We start from the raw sequence: 6,189 nt of genomic DNA, 5'->3' as shown, positions 1-6,189 counted from the left end.
TAGTTTAGTCCATGGTGAGCTTTCATGGGGCAGACCCACTTCTTCAGATCTTATTCTGAAAGTGAATAGACATGACCATTATACAATGAAAGAAAGTAAAAAAAAAATTACTGTATATTGGACAAACTGGTCAGTCACTTCACCAAAGAATTAATGCTCACTGATCAGACATCAGAAATCTCCACACACACAGACCTGTCAGCCGGCATTTCAATCAAACTGGCCATGCTCCTAAAGACCTAACAACATGCGTCTTACTAGGAAGAGACTTTAACACCAGATTACAGAGGGAGACCTTTCATTTATGCTAAAATTTGAAACGTTGCGAATGGGCCTTAATTGAGATGATAATTATCTTACACATTACAAAGACAGCCTCCCCACCTTTTGATATTCGTAGTGATCCCAGATTAGCCACTTAATTGACTCTTACAATAAGCAATTTCCTCCTTTCTTGTCGCTCTCCCTCCTTGCCCCCATCTTCTGTTCTGTGTAGCTGATTTGTCAGTTAAAAACATTTTTTTTTTTACTTTCTTTCATTTTAACTTCTTTTGTTTAACTTTCTGTTGTATAATGGTCTTGCCTATTCACTTTCAGAAGAAGATCTGAGGAAGTGGGTCTGCCCCACAAAAGCTCATCACCGAATAAACTATTTTGTTAGTCTTTAAAGTGCTACATGACTGCTTTTTGGTTTTACTTCCCCACCACTCACCCCGTGCACAGACTGCTACACGGATAAGCACAGGAGCTGTTCTGTTCCAGCATCGCAGGCCGGATAGGTGAGCTCCGATGGCCCCAGTGTTGCACTGAGAGCTCATGTTCAGTGTATTACCTCACACGATCTGCTCCTGGCCGAATGCATTGACACCGCAACGACTAATAACAGGTCTTGTCCGCCTGTGCCCAGCTTGTCACGTGAGCCAGGTCGCCCTGCGTCGCTAACCTGTGCTGGTCGTTGTGTACCACTCCCCCGCTCTGTGAGTCATCTGCTAACGTTGTGGCATGGATCTGCTGCTGCCTGCAGGGATAGAAAATGTTAAATAGCAGAGGGAGGCCCAACACCCAGTTCTTGCAGGCAGTTCAAATACAACCAGTCCCAGCTGCCCAGAGTTGTTCCCCCTTTACAATGACACCTGGAGAGCTGTCAGCCAGCTTGTATTCCATTTCCCGGGTGCCGCCCGATGTTTGTATCGTTCTAGGTGTCTTTTTATCTGACTGACATGCAGAGCCAAGGCAGGTATCTCACAGATCTCTCAGTATGTTTACACTTGAAAAGATTATTTTTCCTTAGTAAATGTCAAATGGACCACACCCACACACAAACACACGCCTGCACCCATACACACACACACACACACACACCAATCCACACGCACACACACACCCCCCACACGCACACACACACCCCCCACACACACACCAATGAAAAATGATTCCGTCTGTGAGCACTGAAATTTAGGCAGAGGACGAAAAATGCAGCGGGCGACGTTACTAGACTTTGAAGTAAAGTCGCGTCGATTGCATATTTCAACAAGGGCTGGAGACCATGATTTTAATGGTCTACTAAGATCTAATGTTTTGAATTGCCTCTTCCACTGTCAGGAAATAAGCATGAAATAATTCCTGCCCGACCCCTCTCTCCATACTTTCTTGAAATGTTCATTGTTAAAAAAAAAAGGCTTAAAAATAAGCATGAATATTATCCATCAAAATTATATGATATTAAAAAAATCGAATTCTGCCAAGCCAAGTCGATTCCCTCAGCACGGTTCATTTGAGCAGCCAAACCAGCCATCTCATGGCTAAGTGAGGGGGCGCCGTGGCAGGTACGTCTGCACTGCAGGGGGAACGCCCCTGCACCAGGTCTGAGATCAGGCCAGTCGACTCACCCTCCCCAGGCTTGGGCTGCAGGGCAGGTGTCTGGGCTGCACACACCCACCCCCGCCGACACCCTCCCCGAACCCGCGTTGTGGCGTCTACGCGGCTCTTAGCTCCTCAGCCTAAGCACCCGGAGTCCAAGTCACCTGATGCTCGGCCCTGAGGGACTTTGGCTGCCCTGCAGACTGGCCCTGTCAGGCCTGCTCTGTGCTCGCTCCGTGCATCTGCCCAGCAGGGGTCCAGGACGTGAAAAACCCGCCACAGGCCGACGTGGCTCTGCTGACAGTCCCAGCGCAGACACAGCCGGGCCAGCGGACATGAGGTTTAGTGGTTAGAGCAGAGAAATGGGAGCCAGGACTCCCCATTACAACCCAGCCCTCTCCATCCGCCGTTAAGCCCCTTTGCTGCGGAGGAGACGGCTGCAAACAACGGCGGCGTCTGCCCATGGAGCAGGTTACGTAGCAGATCAGAGCTGTGCCCCATGGACTCCGGGGTGTGAACGCAGGGCCCAGGAGGTCGGCAGCCACCGTGACCGCCTCCCTGAAGCCGGCCAAACCCACCGGGACTGGCCGAGCAAGGGCGGGGCCCAGACCTGATAGGAATGTCGCTGTTTGCGCTGCTGCCGGCGCTGAGTTCCTGCACCCTTGGCACACACAGCGCTCGCCGGGCAGGTGCAGCTGGGCTGGAGGAAGGACGCGCTCGCCGGGCAGGGGGCTGAGAGGAGACGGGTGGACGTACCGAGCGCCGCAGGCTGCTGCCACACACAGAGGCTGCCGGTTGCGGGGAATGTCGACTGTCTCGTGGCACAGAGGCCTGGGGTCCCCGGGGCAGGCGGAGGGGTGAGTGAGAGCAGCAGGACTGGGGCTGCCCTGCGGGGCTTTGGGGAGTATTTTTCACTGGTCACGTCCCGGTTGTCCGGGCTTTATGTTTGGTCCCTCGGCACGTTCCGGAAGGGCACCTCTGGGCCTTCTTCACGAATTCTGGGGCTGTTACTTTCCGTGGGGCTCTCCCCCAAAGCTCACACCTCAGCTGTACCTCCCCTGGCCTCCCATCCGCCTGCCCGGCACACCCTGGGCGTGGAGGGGCAAGTGGGGCGGGGGGAGGGGTATGAGCATTAAGGAGGAGGAGGAGGGGGCGGCATGAAGGCAGGAGGGGGCAGAGCTGGGGTGTGAGGAGACACGGGGCTTTGGGGGGGACTGAACCTCCCCCGCCCTCCCGTGCTGCACAGCTCTGACCGACCGCAGGAGCAGCAGAGTCGGGGGGATGGGCAGGACCTGGGTCCCCGTCCCTGACAGGGAGGCAGGGGGAGGGGACTCCCTCCTGGGGAGGAATTGAAAGGGGATGGAGGGACACAGATGGGGATGTCCCTGCTCCCCTTAGCACGTGTGCTGGGTCTAAGAGGCCTCACTGGGTCTTAGTGCTCAGCCCCTCCCCTCTTCCTAGTAGGGTTGCCAGATGGCTGAAAGAAAAATACCGAACCCCCCCCCAAAAAATTTGTTGCAGGGAAAAAAAAGGGGGGGTGGGGGGACCAAGTTGTTCAGCAAAAAAAAAAAAAAAAAAAATACACCCTCCGAGAACCTGGATCACTGCTAGGGGTTACCAGGTAATCATTAAAAAAAACCAAACCCGGACACGCTTTGGGGAGGGACGCGGGGGCCTGGAAACAGCTAACGGGGAGGGGGCGAGGGTGATGAGGGGGCCAACAGGAAGCAGGGCTGGGTGTGAGGGGGGCGGGTGGAACGGGGCTGGCCACGGTATATCGGGGGAGGAGGACCGGCTGGAAGGGGGCGGGGCTGGCTGGGAGTAAGGGGGGAAGGAAGCAAAGCTGCTGGGGGGTGGGGAGGGGTGCAGCGGGGGGGTCGGGAGGAAGGGGGAGTGGGAAGCAGCGCTAGCGGGGGTGGGGGGGTGCAGCAGGGGGGCCAGGAGAAAGGGGGAGCAGGAAGCACAGCTGGTGGGAGGGTGCAGCAGGGGGGGCTGGAAGAGGGGGCAGGGAACAGAGCTGGTGGGGGCGGGGAGAGGTGCAGCGGCGCTGGCCGGGGGAGAAAAGGAAGAGGGCCGGGTCGGTGGGAAGCAGAGCTGGGAGGTACGGGGGGGGGGGGGTGGCCGGGGAAGGGGGGGTGAGAAAATCGGCCAGCAGGGAGTGGGACTGACCTGGGCACTTGCTGCCTGCCCCGCGCAGGGACCCGGCAACGCATGAACGAGGAGGAGGCTTCCACACCTCCTCATACTCAACCGACTGAGGGCTCCCGGTGGCAATCGTGGCCCCGCCTCCCAGCTGGGACTCCCAGCCGCTCCCCCGCCCACGCCGGGCTTCCGTCCAGTGCACAGCTGGAAAAATCGGAAAATACCGGACGTTGCACATTGCACATTGCACACTGCACGTGTCCGGTATTGTCTGATTTTTTTTACCGGACAGAGCGCGCGAATACCCGACTGTCCAGGCCAATACCGTACACCTGGCAACCCTACTTTCTACCCCTCTTCTGACCCCCTGCAGCCCCATGGCCGCCTGGCTCAGGCTGGTGCCTCTTCACTGTTAAGGTATCAGAGTCACTGCAGGGGAAAACCCTTCCTGCTACCAGGCCTGCGGGCATAACACTGACCCCGTGACAGAGCCATCGAGTGGCCATGTCACAGCATGGGCCGACCCTGAGGTAGAGTCTGTCCCTCTCTGAACCCGCCAACGCTGACAGACGTGTGTTACTGTAATTTGCCTACCAGGCCTTCGTTCAGAATGTGCTTTAAACAGTTCATCAGTCCGCTGCTGAGGATTATAAACCCACCGCTCTAAAAACCCCTTGTGACGATTTTCGACACCCAGTCTGAGTATTCATCTCCAGCCTGAAATGCCTGGCCTTTCCGGGAGGCCGTTTTCAAATGAATTCTGCAATTCATTCAAAAACCCGCTGCAGAGAGAGCCCTTACGCCCCTTTTCTTGCCCAGAGCTCAAAAAATGTCCAGTTCTGGGCACCGCATTTCAAGAAGGATGTGGAGAAATTAGGGAGGGTCCAGAGAAGAGCAACAAGAATGATTAAAGGTCTAGAGAACATGACCTATGAGGGAAGACTGAAGGAATTGGGTTTGTTTAGTTTAGAAAAGAGAAGATTGAGGGGGGACATGAGAGCAGTTTTCAGGTATCTAAAAGGGTGTAATAAGGAGGAGGGAGAAAACTTGTTCATCTTGGCCTCTGAGGATAGAACAAGAAGCAATGGGCTTAAACTGCAGCGAGGGAGGTTTAGGTTGGACATTAGGAAAAAGTTCCTACCTGTCAGGGTGGTCAGACACTGGAATAAATTGCCCAGGGAGGTTGTGGAATCCCCATCTCTGGAGATATTTAAGAGTAGGTTAGATAAATGTCTATCAGGGATGGACTAGACAGTATTTGGTTCTGCCATGGGGGCAGGGGACTCGACTCGATGACCTCTCGAGGTCCCTTCCAGTCCTCGTATTCTATGATTCTATGATTCCTTTGGCCTATTCGATGAACTAGTTTTAAGAGAACCTGCCACCCCAATCAGTTCTGGCGTAAGTCGTAAAATCCTTCGGTAGGCCTCCAATCTTTGGAGACGTGTTTTTAATATAAACAGGAGGTGAAGTGTCGTAAGACTGTCTAGTGTTATAGAGAGCCAGCAAAATAAATGAAGGGTTCCTTTTTCTAAACATAGAAAACTCTGTTATGGACACACAAACCTGCTCTGGACAAACGAATCGGGCTGATTCGTTTGAAATAATGTTGCTGTTTGGGGGACATCAGCAGGTAGCCATCTGGAATGGTTGCTTTATGGAGACTGCAGGGTACTTTTAAAACATAAAATCAGCTTAGAAATACAGCTGAAGAGAATGTAAAGCAGAGAAGGGCTGTGTCGTGTGTTCTGTCATATGTAGCTCACTTCCCCTTATTACGAAGTGTTTACAAACAAATCTCTGATAAACTCCAGGGTACACCAAAAAGCTGTCGCTGCTTTTAATTAGTGCTTTTAATTAGGAACCATCAGCATGTCCAATCGTCACAATCTGGCGTGCCGTGGAAAACAGGCTCCGTTTTCAATAGAAAGAAATTTTAGGAGAGTGGGTTTCTTTTCAAACATCATTTGCAACATGTGGGTTCAGGGATTCGGCTGGAAGAGGTGAGCAGGGTGGTGGAGGGAAGAGAAGAGAGAGGTAGTGGGGAGAGGTGGAGCTTGGACAAACTGGGGGCAGGGAGAGTACACCATGCCCACAGGAAACACAGTACCCAGCTCTTATGTCATGCTTGTCTCTCTCTCTAAGTCTAAAGTGCTTTTCATTAACCCCATTTCACAGATGGAGAAA

Source organism: Pelodiscus sinensis, chromosome 22 (genome assembly GCF_052426305.1).
Source record: "Pelodiscus sinensis isolate ZL-2025 chromosome 22, ASM5242630v1, whole genome shotgun sequence".
In the NCBI taxonomy this organism is placed as follows: domain Eukaryota; kingdom Metazoa; phylum Chordata; order Testudines; family Trionychidae; genus Pelodiscus; species Pelodiscus sinensis.
This window is presented reverse-complemented; position numbering follows the sequence as displayed.